Here is a 16254-nt window from a genome sequence, read left to right on the forward strand (position 1 = left end):
GACAGTTCGAGCTTCCGCTTTGGAGGGTACTGCCTGGCGCCGTCCCGTGGTGGGGACTGGAGTGCGCATTTTCTGGTTGCCCGACGGTACGTTTTCTACTGTACTCAGAGTTATCTGGTGTCATCGTGAATCAGATACATAAGGGTCTCTGGCCGGCCTCGGTGATAGTCAGTGATTTTGAGAGCAGCCCGTTAGGTGCTCGGTCAGCAAATGCATTGGGACCCGCCTTTCCAGGAACCCTGAACTCTTAGCTGCTGAACCCTCCCGGCCCTGCGGCTTCTCCTTCCGGTGATGGTTCCTGCGGATCTTGGTGTCCCATCTACACAACACAGTCACGCTACACACATCCATACTACACAACCAGCATCAGCGAAGCAGCTGTCCCGACCCGCTAGCAGTCCCGGCTGGCTCTTGCCCTGCCTGTTCCTCAGGGGCGGCTTGGGGGACTTCATAACCCCACCTGGCCGGAGGTGCTGGGGGGCGGGGGGGGAACTTCATAACCCCAGCTGGCCAGAGATGCTGGGGGGACTTCATAAATGTCACCTGGCCAGAGGTGCTGAGGGGGACTTCATAACCCCATCTGGCCAGAGGTGCTGGGGGGACTTCATAACCACAACTGGCCAGAGGTGCCGGGGGGATTTCATAACCACAACTGGCCAGAGGTGCCGGGGGAACTTCATAACCACACCTGGCATGTACCACCACGCCAGTCTAATTTTTGAATTTTTGGTAGAGACGGGGTTTCGCCATGTTGGCCAGGCTGGTCTCAACTCCTGACCTCAAGTGATCCATCCACCTCAGCCTCCCAAAGTGCTGGGATTACAGGCATGAGCCACCGCGCCCGGCCGTATCCTGGAACTTTACTGAATTCATTTCTGAATTCTAACAGTTTTTTGGAAGAATCTTTAGGTTTGTTTGAATATAAGGTCACATCATCTACAAACAACGACAATTTGACTTTCCAATATTCATGCTTTTTGTTTCTTTCTGTTGTCTAATTGCTCTGGTTAAAACTTTGAGTACTGTGTTGAATAAGTGGTGAAAATGAGTATCCTTGTTTAACAAAACAGAGAAAAGGCTTTCAGTTTTTTTTTCCCATTTAGTGTAATACTAGCTGTGAGTTTATTTTACATGACATGTATTGTGTTGAAGTATGTTCTTCCTATACACAGTTTGTTCAGGGTTTTTCTCATGAGAGGATGTTGAATTTTATTGAATTTTTAAAAGCATCTGTTGAAATAATTTGTGGCTTTCGTCCTGCATTCTTTTGATGCATTGTGTCACGTTTATTGATTTGCATATGCTGAACCATCTTTGCATCCCGGGGATGCATCCCACTTGATCAAAATGAATGATCTTTTTAATGTGTTCTTGAATTTGGGATGCTAGTATTTCATTGAGGATTTTTGTATCTATATTCATCAGAAATATTGGCCTGTAGTTTTCTTTTTTGTTTGTTTGTCTGTTTTTTGTATCAGGATAATGCTGGACTTGTAGAATGAGTTTAGGAATATTTCCTTCTTTTATATTTTTTGGGGTAGTTTGAGTAGAATTGGTATTAGTTTTTCTTTAGATGTTTGGCAAATTCATCAGTGAAGCCATCAGGTACTTAGCTTTTCTTTGATGGGAGACTTTTCAGCACTGCCCCATCTCACTGTATGTTATTGGTGTATTCATGCTTTCCATTTCTTCATGTTTAAATCCTGGTAGGTTGTATGTGTCTAGGAATTTATCAATTTCCTCTGCCTTTTCCAATTTTGGGTATATATAATAGTTGCTCATAGTAGTCTCTAAAGATATTTTGAATTTCAGTGGTATCAGTTGTAATGTCATCTCTTTGTCTCATTTAATTTATTTGAGTCTTCTCTTTTTACTTAGTCTGTCAAAAGAGTTTGTCAATTTTGTTTATCTTTCCAAAAACCGACTTTTTGTTTTGTGATCTTTTGTATTTTTTGTTTCAATTTGATTTCTGCTCTGATCTTTATTATTTATTTTCTTCTCTTAATTTTGGGTTTGATTTGCTATTGCTTTTCTAATTCTTTAAGGTGGTGCATCATTAGGTTGTCTGAAGTCTTTTTACTCTCTCTCTCTTTTTTTTTTTTGAGACAGGGTCTGGCTCTGTCACTCAGGCTGGAGTGTAGTGGCGTGATCTCGGCTCACTGCAACCTCTGCCTCCCGAGCTCATGCCATCCTCCCACCTCAGCCTCCTGTGTAGTTAGGACTACAGGCATGTGCCACCACACTCGGCTTTTTTTTTTTTTTTTTTTTTTTGGTATTTTGATATAAACAGGGTTTCATCATGTTGCTCAGGCTGGTCTCGAACTCCTGAGCTCAAGCAATCCACCTGCTTTGGCCTCCCAAAGTGCTGGGATTACAGGCGTGAGCCACTCTGCCTAGCCTTTACTTTTCTAACGTAGACATTTATTAGCATAAGCTTCCCTCTTAGTACTGCTTTTGATATATTTCATAGGTTTTGGTACATTGTATTTCAATTTTTTAAAGTTTCAAGAAACTTTAAAATTTCTGTCTTAGTCGTTTCATTGAGCAATGGTATTCAGGAGCATGTTATTTAATTTAGATGTATTTGAATAGTTTCCCAAGTTCCTCTTGTTGATTTCTAGTTTTATTCTATTGTGTTCACAGAAGACAACTGATATAATTTTGATTTTTTCAAATTTTCTGAGACTTGTTTTGTGGCCTAAGGTATGATCTGTTCTGGAGAATGTTCCATGTGCTAATAAGAATGTGTATTCTGCAGCTGTTAGATGAAATGTTCTGTAAATATCTGTTAGATCCATTTGGTCTATAGTGCATGCAGATTAAGTCAGATGTTTCTATGTTGATTTTCTGCCTGGAAGTTCTGTCCAATGCTGAAAGTAGGTTGTTGAAGTCTCCAGCTATTATGGTATTGAGGACTATCTCTCTCTTTAGCTGTAATAATATTTGCTTTATACATCTGGCTGCTCCAGTGTTGGGCGCATATATATTTACCATTGTTATATCGTCTTGCTGAGTTAACCACTTCATCCTCATATAATAACCTTTTTTGTCTTTTTTTTACTGTTTTGTCTTGAAACGTCTTATATCAGAAACTTTATCTGATATAAGTATAGTGACTCTTGCTTTTTTGTTTCCATTTGCATGGAATATCTATTTCCATCCCTTCCTTTTCAGTCTGTGTGTATCTTTATGGGTGAAGTGAGTTTCTGTCCATTTTTTTTTTTTTTGTGACAGAGTTTCTTTCTCATTGCCCAGGCTGGAGTGTAATGACACGGTTGGCTCACCACAACCTCCGCTTCTTGGGTTCAAGTGATTCTCCTGCTTCAGTCTCCCAAGTAGCTGGCATTACAGGCACCTGTCACCACGCATGGCCAATTTTTTTGTATTTTTAGTAGAGACGCGGTTTCACCATGTTGGCCAGGGTGGTCTCGAACTCCTGAACTCAGGTGATCTGTCCCCTTTAGCCTCCCAAAAGTGCTGGGATTACAGGCGTGAGCCACTGTGCCCAGCCGAAATGAGTTTCTTATAGGCAGCATATAGTGAGTCTTGTTTTTAAAATACATTCAGCCACTCTATGTCTTTTTATGGGAGAATATAGCCTATTTATAGTCAATGTTATTATTGATAGGTTACTAATGCCATTTTGTTACTTGTTTTCTGGTTGTTTTATTAGTCCTTCCTTTCTCCTGGTCTTCCTTTTTGTAGAAGTGATATTCTCTGGTAGCATATTTTGATTTCTTGCTTTTTAATTTTTGTGTATCTATTATAGGTTTGTCCTTGGTGATTACCATGAAGTTTGCAAAAAACATCATCAGTTCTTTTAAACTGATGACAACTCAACGCTGATCACATAGAAAAGAAAAAAGAAAGAAAAACTAACTTTGTCACTGCTGCTTGTTGACTTTTTGTTGTTTCTATTTTTATATTTTTTGTATCTTCACAATTGTTTTACTTATGATTATTTTTGATGGGTTTGTCTTTTAGTCTTCACACTAACGATATGAGTGATTTTTTTTTTTTTTTTTTTGAGACAGTCTTGCTCTGTCACCCAGGCTGGAGTGCAGTGGCGCAATCTCGGCTCACTGCAAGCTCCACCTCCTGGGTTCACGCCATTCTCCTGCCTCAGCCTTCCGAGTAGCTGGGACTACAGGTCCCCATCACCACGCCCAGCTAATTTTTTGTATTTTTAGTAGAGACGGGGTTTCACTGTGTTAGCCAGGATGGTCTCGATCTCCTGACCTCGTGATCCACCTGCTTCAGCCTCCCAAAGTGTTGGGATTACAGGCGTGAGCCACTGCACCTGGCAAGGGATTTTTTTTTTTCTGAGACAGAGTCTCACTCTGTCACCCAGGTTGGAGTACAGTGGTGTGATCTTGGTTCACTACAACCTCCATCTCCAGAATTCAAGTGATCTTGTGCCTCAGGCACCTGAGTAGCTGGGATTACAGGCATGCACCACCATACCCAGCTAATTTTTGTATTTTTAGTAAAGATGGGGTTTTGCCATTGTTGGTCAGCTGGTCCTGAACTCCTGAGTTCAAGTGATTCACCCACCTCCACCTCCCAACGTGACATGAGTGATTTATACTCTACAATTACAATATTAGAGTATTAGGTGTACTTACTTTCATCAGCAGGTTTTGTTCTTTCTGATGATTTCTTGTTGCATATTAGCATCCTTTACTTTCAGAATGAAGTACCTTTAGCATTTCTTGTAAAATTAATCTAGCATTGATGAATTTCCTTAGCTTTTGTTTGCCTGGAAAAGCTTTTATTTCTCCTTGGTGTTTGAAGGATAACTTCATGAGATACAGTATTTTATGTTAGAAGTTGTTCCACTCAGGACTTTGTATATGTCATTCCACTCTCCTGGCTTGTACAGTTTCCACTGAGCAGTCTACAACCAGATACATTGGAGCTTCTTTATGTGTTTTTGCTTCTTTCTGTTACTGTTTTTAGGATCCTTTTTTTGTCCTTGACCTTTGAGAGTTTGATTATTATAGGCCTTGAGGGAGTTTTATTTAGCTTGAATCTTTTTGATGTGTGCTTTTTTTTTTAACCTTATTCTATGTGGATATTACTATCTTTTTCTAGGTTTGAAAAGTTACATGTTATTTGCCTGAATAAACCTTCTACCTAAATCTCTTTCTCCATTCTCTTTAAGGTTAATTACTCTTATATTTGCCCTTTTACGGCTGTTTTCTAGATAGCCTTAAAAGGGCAAATGTAAGGTCGGGCGCGGTGGCTCACGCTTGTAATCCCAGCACTTTGGGAGGCCGAGGCGGGCGGATCACGAGGTCAGGAGATCGAGACCACGACCACGGTGAAACCCTGTCTCTACTAAAAATACAAAAAAATTAGCCGGGCGTGGTGGCGGGCGCCTGTAGTCCCAGCTACTCGGAGAGGCTGAGGCAGGAGAATGGCGTGAACCCGGGAGGCGGAGCTTGCAGTGAGCCGAGATTGCGCCACTGCACTCCAGCCTGGGTGACAGAGCGAGACTCCGTCTCAAAAAAAAAAAATAAATAAAATAAAAAAAAAGGGCAAATGTAAGAGTAGGCATACTTCATTATTTTATTTTCTGCTCTGTGTATTTTCAAATAGCCTATCTTTGAGCTCGATACTTTATTCTTTTGCTTGATCAATTCTAGAGGCATTCTGATGCATTTTTTCAGTTTGCTAATTGAATTTTTAGTCTCTGGAATCATACCACTGCACTCCAGCCTGAGTGACAGAGGGAGACTTTGTCTCAAAAACAAAACAAAACAAAACAAAAAATGACAAACAAATAAAAAATCTTGTCTCTGGAATTTGTTTGATTTTTTAAAAATTATTTTCATCTCTTTTTTAAATAGAATTCTAAGTTTCTTCTTTGTGTTATCTTGAAATTCATTGAGCTTCCTCAAGACAGTTATTTGAATTCCTCACCTGAGGAATTCTTCATTCCTCCCATATTTCCATTACTCCAGGCTCAGTCACTGGTGCTTTCTTAAGTCCGTTTGGTGAGGTCGTGTTTGCCTGGATGTTCTTGATACTTGTGGATGTTTGGGCATTGAAGAGTTAGGCATTTATTCCAGTCTTTTCAGTCTGGCCCTTGTTTGTACTTGTTCTTTGAGAAGGAGTTCCTAGAATACAAAGAGAATTGTATACCTCCTAAGCTGTCTCAGGTGACTACAACTGTCCCATCACTAGGGGGTGCCCTAAGCCCATGTATGCTGTGACTCTTGCAGACCACTAGATATATAGCCTTGGGGGACTTGGAGAAGATAAGGCAGAATTCCCTAGGTAAATTTCTTGCTCTCTTCCCTCCTTCCCCTCCCACTCCTAGCAGGAGTCTCCCTGCTCTGCATGGGTGGAGGGATGACACAGGCATTCCCGTGGCTGCTGCAGCTGGCACTGCACTAGGTTGTACCTGTAGCTCATTGCTTTCCAGACCAGCACAACACCATAGCTCACCCAAGACCCGTGGCCACTACTGCCTGCCCGCTACTGCTGTTTGTTCAAGGCCTCAGGCTACTTTGGTTTGCAGGTGGTGGATCCTTCCAGGACTCAGTTCATCACACCAAGGCAGGAAATTCCCTTCTGGCTAGGGGTGAATCTAAAAATACCATCTAAGAGCAAAGGCTTGGAATTGAAATTGCGAGATTCGGGATTCTACCTGCAGGTTTATTATACTATGGCTGAGCTGGTACCTGTAAGACTTAAAGAGGAAAGAAACACAAAACATGGCTGGCAGTTAAAGACAGGTTTACTTTGGATAAAACCTGAGAGGGGCTTCTGGCCGATTTCAGTCAGGAGTGCTTTCTCTTACAGACTAAGAGTATATATTGGTTTTAGGGTTAGGGGGCTTATGACAAGCTTGGAATGTTTCTGTGTGAGGGAGAAGTTTTATGGCAGGGTTGGGATGTCTCTGGGAGGAGGGGAGGTTATCTTGGGGCAGACATCTTTCCGGCCAGAGGGGGGTTATCTCGAGGCTGGCATCTTCCTGGCGGAGGGGGGTTATCTTGGGGCTAGCATGTCTCTGGTCGGGGAGGAGTTTAGAATGTTTCTGGTTGGAGATGTAATTTGTGGTTTATGGTCATGCTGACCTTAGCCATTAGGCTGATGCCCTTTGGATTGAGGCAGTTTTTTACCAAGGTAAAAATCAGAATAAAAATTAGAATCAGGAGCTTGTCCAAGATGGCAATGCTCCTGCTCCGTCAGTACCCACTTGGAAGACACAGTCTTCTTTGCTCTTCCCTCTCCTTCCCCCAACATGAAGGAGTCTCTCTATGACAAACTGCCTGCAGTTGGGCAAGGGGTTATGCGAGCATTCCCATGGCTGCTGTAGCTGGTATTATGCTGGGTCACACCACAAGTTCACAGCCTCTGAAACGAGTGCAGCACCTCTGCTTGGCCAAGGATGCAGTCACTATGGGCTGGCAGCCACTCAAATTTACTCAGTACCCAGGCGATTTTAGCCAGGCTGTGGTGAAGCAAGCTGGGACTTGGGTTCCTTCTACTGGAGTGGAGGATTCCTCTCTGGCCTGGGGCTGGTTTAAGCGTTCCCTCTGTGGGCACCAGGGGTTTCTGTCCAGTGTTGTGCTCCATTGTGACAGAAAAGCACTGACTTCCAATGTGAAGTTCCCTACTCATTTCACTCTGTCTCCCACAAACACACAGATTGTTTCTCCATGCTGTGATGCCTGGGGTTGTTGCTGGTGGTAGTGGTGTAGGCAATGTAACATTGTCCTTCCTACCCTCTTCAACGTGCCTTTATGTTATATTATGTTAAAACCAGGTACTGTTGTCACTCATTTAATTTTTTGATTCTTATGAAGGTGCTTTCTTGGGTAGATAGTTGTTGAATTTGGTGTCCCTGTTGGGGAGACAGCGACTGGAGGGTTCCATTTACCACCTGGTTCCACCTCCCTCCTCTAAGCAAGCTTCTTCAGAAATGCATTATTTGCTGTTTTCTTTCAGAAAATGGAACTTTTAACAGAGAACTCTAATCTAATGTTGAGAATTTAATATTGTTAAACATTGTTCAATAGCAACACTATCTTACTTTTGTTCATAAGAGCTTGTTATGCCAACTTTACATATACTTGTTTAAAAGGTAAATGTAAGCAAGCTTCTTTAGAGATGGATTATGTGGGCCGGGTGCGGTGGCTCATGCCTGTAATGCCAGCACTTTGGGAGGCCAAGGTGGGTGGATCTGTACAAGGTCAGGAGATCGAGACCATCCTGGCTAACACGGTGAAACCCTGTCTCTACTAAAAATACAAAAAAATTTAGCTGGGCGTGGTGGCGGGTGCCTGTAGTCCCAGCTACTCGAGAGATTGAGGCAGGAGAATGGCATGAACCCGGGAGGCGGAGCTTGCAGTGAGCCGAGATCGCACCACTGCACTCCAGCCTGGGCAACGGAATGAGACTACGTCTCAAAAAAAAAAGGGGGTGGATTATGTGGTATATTCTTTCAGAAATTGGAACTGTTTAACAAATACAGAATTCTGTAATCTAGTGTGGAGAAAATGCTGTTGAATGATAGTTCTTACCTTTGTTCACAATGGCTTATGATGATGGGTTTACATAAACACAGTTAAGAGGTAAATCTTCACAAGCTTCTTTAGAGAGGCATTTTGTGCTATTTTCTTTCAGAAATTGGAACTGTGTAACAAATACAGAACTCTGTAACCTAGTGTTGAGAACATGCTATTGAATGATATTTCTAGTATTTGTTTCTTAAATCTTATAATGAAATGATTACATACGCTTGTTTGAGAGGCAAATCTAAGCAGGCTTCTTCAGAGTTGCTCATTTGCAGTTTTCTTTCAGAGAATGAAAGTGCTTAATTGCTAAAAACTCTGTAATCTAGTGTTAACAACATGCTATTGAGTGACATATCACACCTTTGTTTCTATAATAAGAGATTATTGTAAGGTATTTACGTATACTCATTTAAAATGTAAATCTAAGCAAGCTGCTTAAGAGATGCATCCTATGGTGTTTTCTATCAGAGAATGGAATTGCTTAACACATAAAGACTATGTAGTCTAGTGTTGAAACATGTTGTTGAATAATATTTCTCATTTGAGTTGCTACAGGCTTATTAAGTGGTGTTTATGTATACATGTTTAAACGGTAAGCTAAGCAAACTTCATTAGAGATGTATTGTGCCCTGTTTTGTTTAAGAGAACGGATTTGGTGTTTTTTTTTTTTTTTTTGAGGTGGAGTCTCGCTGTCGCCCAGGCTAGAGTGCAGTGGCGTGATCTCAGCTCACTGCAGGCTCCGCCCCCCGGGATTCACGCCATTCTCCTGCCTCAGCCTCCTGCGAAGCTGGGACTACAGGTGCCCGCCACCTCACCTGGCTAATTTTTTGTATTTTTAGTACAGACGGGGTTTCACCGTGTTAGCCAGGATGGGACGGATTTGGTGTTACGTGGACTCTGAAATGTAGTCTCAACAACATGTTCTTGAATGATATTATCATTATTCTGAAAATGTTATTATGAGGTGTTTACATATGTGCATTTAAAAGCTAACTCTAAGGAAGCTTCTTCAAAGATGCATAATTTGTTTTTTTCCCCCAGAGAATAGAAGTATTTATTACACAGAGAACTTGGAATCTAGTGTTGACAACCTGCTACTGTATGGTGTTTGTGATCTTTACTCCACAGAAGTTACTGGGAGGTATTTACATATACCTGTTTAAAGGTAAATATAAATGAGTTTCTCCAAAAATGCATTATGCTGCTTTTGTTCAGAGAATTAAATCGGTTAACATATAATAAACTGCTTTTTTTTTGAGACGGTGTCTCATTCTGTCACCCAGGTTGGAGTGCAATGGCGCGATCTTGGCTCACTACAACCTCTGTCCCCCGGATTCAAGGGACTCTCCTGCCTTAGCCTCCTGAGTAGCTGGGATTACAGGCACGCACCACCATGCCCGGCTAATTTTTATATTTTTAATAGAGATGGGGTTTCACCATATTGGCCAAGCTGGTCTCGAACTCCTGACCTCAAGTGATCTGCCTACTTCAGCCTCCCAAAGTACTGGGATTACAGCCACTGCGCCCAGCCAAAGAACTCTTAAATATAGTGTTGATAACATGCTATTGAATGATATTTCTTGTCTTTGTTCCAAATGAGTTATTACAAATTTACATATACATGTTTAAAAGGTAAATCTAAGTAAACTTATTTAGGGATGCATTACATGCTATTTTTTTTTCGGAATATGAAAGTATTTATTACATAGAGAACTCTGTAATGTAGTGTTGGCAACATTCTATTGAAAGATATTTCTTACACTGAAATACTTTTCCTGAGGGCTTATAATGAGGTGTTAACATATACACATTTAAAAGGTAGCTATAAGTGAGCTTTGGCAGAAAGGCACCATGGGCTGGTTTCTTTCAGGAGATGAACTACTTATCACAAAGAGATATCTGAAATTTAGTGGTTTTTTTTTTTTGAGGCAAAGTCTTACTCTGTCACCCAGACTGAATTACAGTGGCACTATCTTGGCTTTACTGTAGCCCCTGCCTCCCAGGCTCCCAGCTCAGCCTCCCATGTAGCTGGGATCATAGACATGTACCACCACATTGGGCTAATGTTTTTATATTTTATTTTTTATTTTTAGTAGAGTTGAGGTCTTGCTACATTGCCCAGGCTAGTCTTGAACTCCTGGGCTCAAGTGATCCACCTTCCTCGGTCTCCTAAAGTGCTGGGATTACAGGCCTGAGCCACCGTGCCTGGCCTGAAATTTAATTTTGATAACATGCTGTTAAATAATATTTCTTATTTGTTCCAAAGGAGTTATTATGAGGTGTTTACATATAAATACTTAAAATATAAATATAAGCAAGCTTTTTCAGAGATGTGTCATGTGCTGTTTTGTTTCATAGAATGGAATTGTTTATAACATATAAAATTTAAAAGTCTCTTTTTGACAACATGCTAATGAATGATTTTCTTTTTTACATCTGTTCCTAAGGATTTATTATGAGGTATTACAAGGTGTGTTTAAAAGGTAAGTCTGGCTGGGCATGGTGGCTCATGCCTGTAATCCTAGCACTTTGGGAGGCCAAGGTGGGTGGACTGCTTGAGCCCAGGAGTTCAAAACTAGCCTGGACAACTGGCAAAATCCCACCTCTACAAAAAATACAAAAAAATTATCCAGGCATGGTGGCATGTGCCTGTAATTCCAGCTATTCGGGAGGCTGAGGTGAGAGGATCACCTGAGCCCAGGAGGTTGAGGCTGCAGTGAGCCATGATTACACTACTGCACTCAAGCCTGGGTGACAGAGCGAGACTATGTCTCAAAAAAAAAAAAAAAAGGAAAGATAAAAGATAAAAGGTAAGTCCAAGCAAGATTCTGAACAGATGCATCATGTGCTGTTTTCATTCAGAGAACAGAAAGGCTTAATGGCAACAACTCTGTAATCTACTGTTGATAACATGCTATTGAATAACTTTTTTTTTTAATTTTTCCTAAGGAATTATAACGAGGTGTTAAAATGTACACATTTAAAACGTAAATCTAGGCCAGGAATGGTGGCTGACACCTGCAATCCCAGCACTTTAGAAGGCTGAGGTGGGCAGATCAGTTGAGCTCAGGAGTTCGAGACCAGCCTGGGAAACATGGTGAAACCCCATCTCTACTAAAAAATACAAAGATTAGCTGGGTGTGGTGGTGTGTGCCTGTGGTCCCAACTACTTTGGGGATGAGGTAGGAGGATTGCTTGAGTCCAGGAGTCAAAAGTTGCAGTGAGCTGAGATGGCGCCATTGCACTCCAGCCTGGGTGACAGAGTGAGACCTTGTCTCAAAAAACAAACAACAAACAAAAACAAAACAAAAAAAGGTAAATCTAAGCAAGCTTTGGCAAAGTACATCATGTGCTGTTTTCTTTCAGAGAATGAGAGTGTTTAGCACTTAAAGAACTCTGTGATCTACTGTTGATTAACATGCTATTGAATGGTAATTCTTACATTTGTTCCTATGGCTTATTATAAAGTGTTTACATGTAAATATTTAAGGTAAATTGAAACAAGTTTCTTTAGACATGCGTCATATTTTTTTTTGTTTCAGAGAATGGAATTATTTATTATTATTTCAGAGAACTCTGAAATTTAGTGTTGACAACATGCTCTTGAATGATATTTCTTATTATTGTTCCAAAGAGGTTATTATGAGGTATTTACATAAGCACATTTAAAAGGTAAATCTAGGCCAGGCACGGTGGCTCATGCCAGTAATCACAGCACTTTGGAAGGCTGAGGTGGGTGGATCACTTGAGGCAAGGAGTTCGAGACCAGCCTGGTGAAACCCTGTCTCTACTAAAAATACAAAAATTAGCTGGGTGTGGTGGTGCATACCTGTAGTCCCAGCTACTCTGGAGGGTGAGGAAGGAGAATTGCTTGAACCCAGGAAGTGGAGGCTGCAGTGAGCTGAGATTGTGCCACTGCAGTCCAGCCTGGGCAACTGAGTGAGACTCATCTCAAAAAAAAAAAAAAAAGGTAAATTTAAACAATTTCTTTCAGAGGTGCATCATGTGCTCATTACTTTCAGAGAATGGAAATGGTTAACACATAGAGCACTCTGTAATCTAGTGTTGACAACATGCTATTGGAATGAAATTTCTCACATTTGTTCTTAATTTCTTTTTATGTATTTTCTATCTGAGTCTGCTTTTGTTTGCTCTAAAGGAATACCTGAGGCTGGGTAATTGATAAAGAAAAGAGGTTTATTTAACTTACAGTTGTGCAGCTTGCCTGAGAAGCAAGTCCCCTGCATCTGCATCTGGTGAGTCTCCTGGGGGGCTTTCTCCCCTGGTGGAAGGTGAAGGGGTGCTGTGTGTGCAGAATCACATGATGAGACAGTAGATGCAAGAGAGCAAGGAGGGGAGTTCCAGGCTCTTTTAAACATTCAATTCTCAGAGGAATTAAGAGTGAGAATTCACCCATTACAGAGAGGATGGCATCAACCATTCATGAGGGGTTTGTCCTCATGACACAAATACCTCCTATTAGGTCCCACCTCCACATTGGGTACAAATTTCAACATGATATTTGGAGGGAATGAATATCCAAACTTTATCATTTCACCGCAGGCCCCCCAAATCATGTGTACTTCTCACACTGCAAAATATAATCACCCTTTCCTAATAGTCCCCAAAGGCTTAACTTATTGCAATCATCAACTCATAAGTCCAAAGTCTAAAGTTTCATTTGAGACTCAAGGCCAAGTTTTTACACCTGTAAGCCTGTACAACTAAAAACAAGTTATTTGCTTTTAAGATAGAATGATAAGACAGATACTGGGTAAGCGTTCTTATTTCAAAAGTGGGAAATTGGCCAAAAGAAAAGGTTATTGCAAGACTGAAATTGGCCATGCAAGACTGAAACCTATTGGCGAAGGCATTAAACCTTTAAGCTCCAAAATAATATTTGAGTCCATGTACTGTATCCTGGGCACCATGGTGCAAGAAGTGGTCCCCCCAAGGCCTTGGGCATTCCCACCCCCATGGCTTTGCTGGGTGCAGCCCACCTGGCTACTCTCACAGGTTAGAGTTCAATGACTGTGGCTTTTCCAGGCTGAGGGTGCACACTGCTGGTGGCTGTACTGTTCTTGGGTCTGGAAGGTGGCAGCCCTGTTCCCACAGCTCCATTAGGCATTGCCCTAATATAGGCTTTTTTTTGTGGGGCTCTCAACCCCACTATCCACTCAGGATTGCCTAAGTAGAGTCTTTCTTTGGGGGTTCTGCCCTAAAGCAGCCTTCTGCCTGGGCACCCTGGATTCCTGGCACATCCTCTGATACCTAGGTGGAAGCTTCCAAGCCTCCCCCACCCTTGCATTTTTCAGACTTAACACATGTGGAAACTGCCAAGGCTTATGACCTTCACCCTTTGGAGCAGCAGCCCAAGCTGTACTTGAGGCTATTTGGGCTATGGCTAGAGCCAGAATGGCTTGGATATGGGAGCAGCATTCCAAGGTGTCACAAAGCTGTGGCACCTGGGGCCTGGCACCCAAAAACATACTGTCCCCCTAGACCTCTGGGCCTGTGATGAGAGGGGTGTCCTTGAAGATTTCTAAAATGCCTCTAGGGATTTCCTGCATTGTCTTGACTATTAGCACCTGGCTCCCTTTTGTCTCTGCCTATGTCTCTAGCAAGAGATTGCTCCACTGCCCCCTTGAATTCCTTGTCTGAAAATGCTCTTTTCTACCACATAGCAAGGCTGGAAATTTTCCAAATTTTAATGGTTTATTTCCCTTTTAATTATAAATTCCACTTTTAAGTCATTCTCTTACTGCCAAATCTGGTCATAGGCTGTTAAAAAGCAGCCCTGCTGACTGGGCGCAGTGGCTCATGCCTGTAATCCCAGCATTTTGGGAGGCCAAGGTGGGCAGATCATGAGGCCAGGAGTTCAAGGCTAGCCTGGCCAATATAGTGAAAACTTGTCACTACTAAAAATACAAAAATTAGCCAGGCCTGGTGATGTGCACCTGCAGTCCCAGCTACTCGGGAGGCTAAGGTTAGAGAATCACTTGAACCCAGGAGGTGGAGGTTGCAGTGAGCTGAGGTGGTGCCACTGCATTCCAGCCTGGGTGACAGAGTGAGACTCTGTCTCAAAAAACCCCCCCAAAACAAAACAAAACAAAACAAAAAACAAACAAAAAAACCCAGCCATGCCACTTCTTGAACACTTTGCTGCTTAAAAATTTCTTCTGACAGATACCCTAGGTCATCACTCTTGTTTGTCCTTCCATGAATCCTTGGGGTATGGACACAATGCAGTCATGTTCTTTGCTATGGTGTCACAAGTGTGACCTTTGCTGCATTTCCCAATAACTTCCTCATTTCCATCTGAGACCTCATCAGACTGGACTTCACTGTCCATATCATTATAGCATTTTGGTCACAACCACTCAACCAGTCTCTAGGAAGTTCCAAACTTTCCCTCGTCTTCCTCTCTTCTTCTGTGCCCTCCACACTCTCCTAACCTCTGCCCATTATCCAGTTCCAGAGCTGCTTCCACATTTTCAGGTATCTTTATAGCAATGCTCCACTTCTAAGTGTCAATTTTCTGTGTTAGTCCATTCATGCATTGTTATAAAGAAATGCCTGAGACTGGGTAATTTATGAAGAAAAGAGGTTTAATTGGCTCACAGTTCCACAGGCTGTACAGGAAGCATGATGCTGGCATCTGCCTGGCTTCTGGGAAAGCCTCAGGAAGCTTCCATTCATGGTGGAAGGCAGAGGGAGAGCATGTACTTCACATAGCCAGAGTAGGAGCAAGAGACAGTGAGGGGAGCAGTGCTGTACAGTTTTAACCAGAGTTTATGAGAATTCACTTACTATTGAGAGTACAGTACCAAGATAGATGGTGCTAAACCATTCATGAGCAACTGCTCCCATGATCAAATCACCTTCCTATCAGGACCCACCTCCAACATTAGGGATTACGATTCAACATGAGATTCAGGGACACAGATCCAAACCATATCATGCTCTGTAATTCTTTCTTTAGCTTGGCCTATTCTGCTGCTAATGCTTTTGATTGTATTATGAAATTCTTGAGGAGGAGCCAAGATGGCTGAGTAGATGCAGCCAGGAGGAATATTCTCCCACAAAGATACTGGGACGTTGAGAGAGACTGGCACACTCTGAGCAGCTCTTCAGAACAAAAGTGTCAAGAGTGGACAGAGGGAGGACATAGATGCTGGACTGAAGGGGGAGTATGCTGGGAACACTACACAGGGTTTCTGAGCACCAGGACTTGTTCCTTGCTCCTAGCATCTCCTGGGGAAGGAGTAAACTGAACAGGTGAGGAGTGGCCTGCTCTCACCATGAACCTCCAGAATCCTAGCTGCAGGAGACCCCACAACCCCCACAGACATTTGAGCTGACAGGAAGACCTGCCTAGAGAGGTAGTAGGGGCAGGACTCCAGCCTGTGCAGAGCCCAGAGGGTTTTGGCATGGGAATGGCTACAGTGGAGCATGGCCAGTGACATCCATCCCCCAAGGTTCGCCATGCTCCTCTGGGAGATTTTAGCCTTAGCGTGACTGTTGGACCTGGACAGAGCAGGATGGTCTTGCCCTTGGTCTTGCTCAGTCTGATCTGTGTGCCCCCTTATCTGCTGGCCTCTCCTGAGGTCCCAGCCTGGCCATGCCTGCTTGCACCAGTGTACCCACGGCCTCTTCCCCCACTGCTTTGTCAGCACACTTGCATGGGCAGATCTTGCCTACCATGCTGGTGGATGTGTGTGCAGGT

The 16254-nt window shown here is 42.6% G+C and overlaps 2 long non-coding RNA genes across 2 annotated transcripts in view; one reads left to right on the forward strand and one right to left on the reverse strand.

The window, feature by feature from the left end:
• The window catches only part of LOC129472660 (uncharacterized), a 26592-nt gene continuing 10338 nt past the window's right edge, over nt 1–16254 (forward strand). The window contains exons 1-3 of the long non-coding RNA XR_008654010.2: nt 1–86; nt 9570–9693; nt 12688–12784. This is a non-coding gene — a long non-coding RNA (uncharacterized lncRNA). The remainder of the gene's footprint in view (nt 87–9569; nt 9694–12687; nt 12785–16254) is intronic.
• Nucleotides 5844–16254, reverse strand: part of LOC134735592 (uncharacterized) — a 22447-nt gene continuing 12036 nt past the window's right edge. The window contains exons 4-6 of the long non-coding RNA XR_010118820.1: nt 12739–12831; nt 8535–8646; nt 5844–6122 (exon numbers count right to left, since the gene is read on the reverse strand). This is a non-coding gene — a long non-coding RNA (uncharacterized lncRNA). The remainder of the gene's footprint in view (nt 6123–8534; nt 8647–12738; nt 12832–16254) is intronic.

This window comes from Symphalangus syndactylus, chromosome 22 (genome assembly GCF_028878055.3).
Source record: "Symphalangus syndactylus isolate Jambi chromosome 22, NHGRI_mSymSyn1-v2.1_pri, whole genome shotgun sequence".
In the NCBI taxonomy this organism is placed as follows: domain Eukaryota; kingdom Metazoa; phylum Chordata; class Mammalia; order Primates; family Hylobatidae; genus Symphalangus; species Symphalangus syndactylus.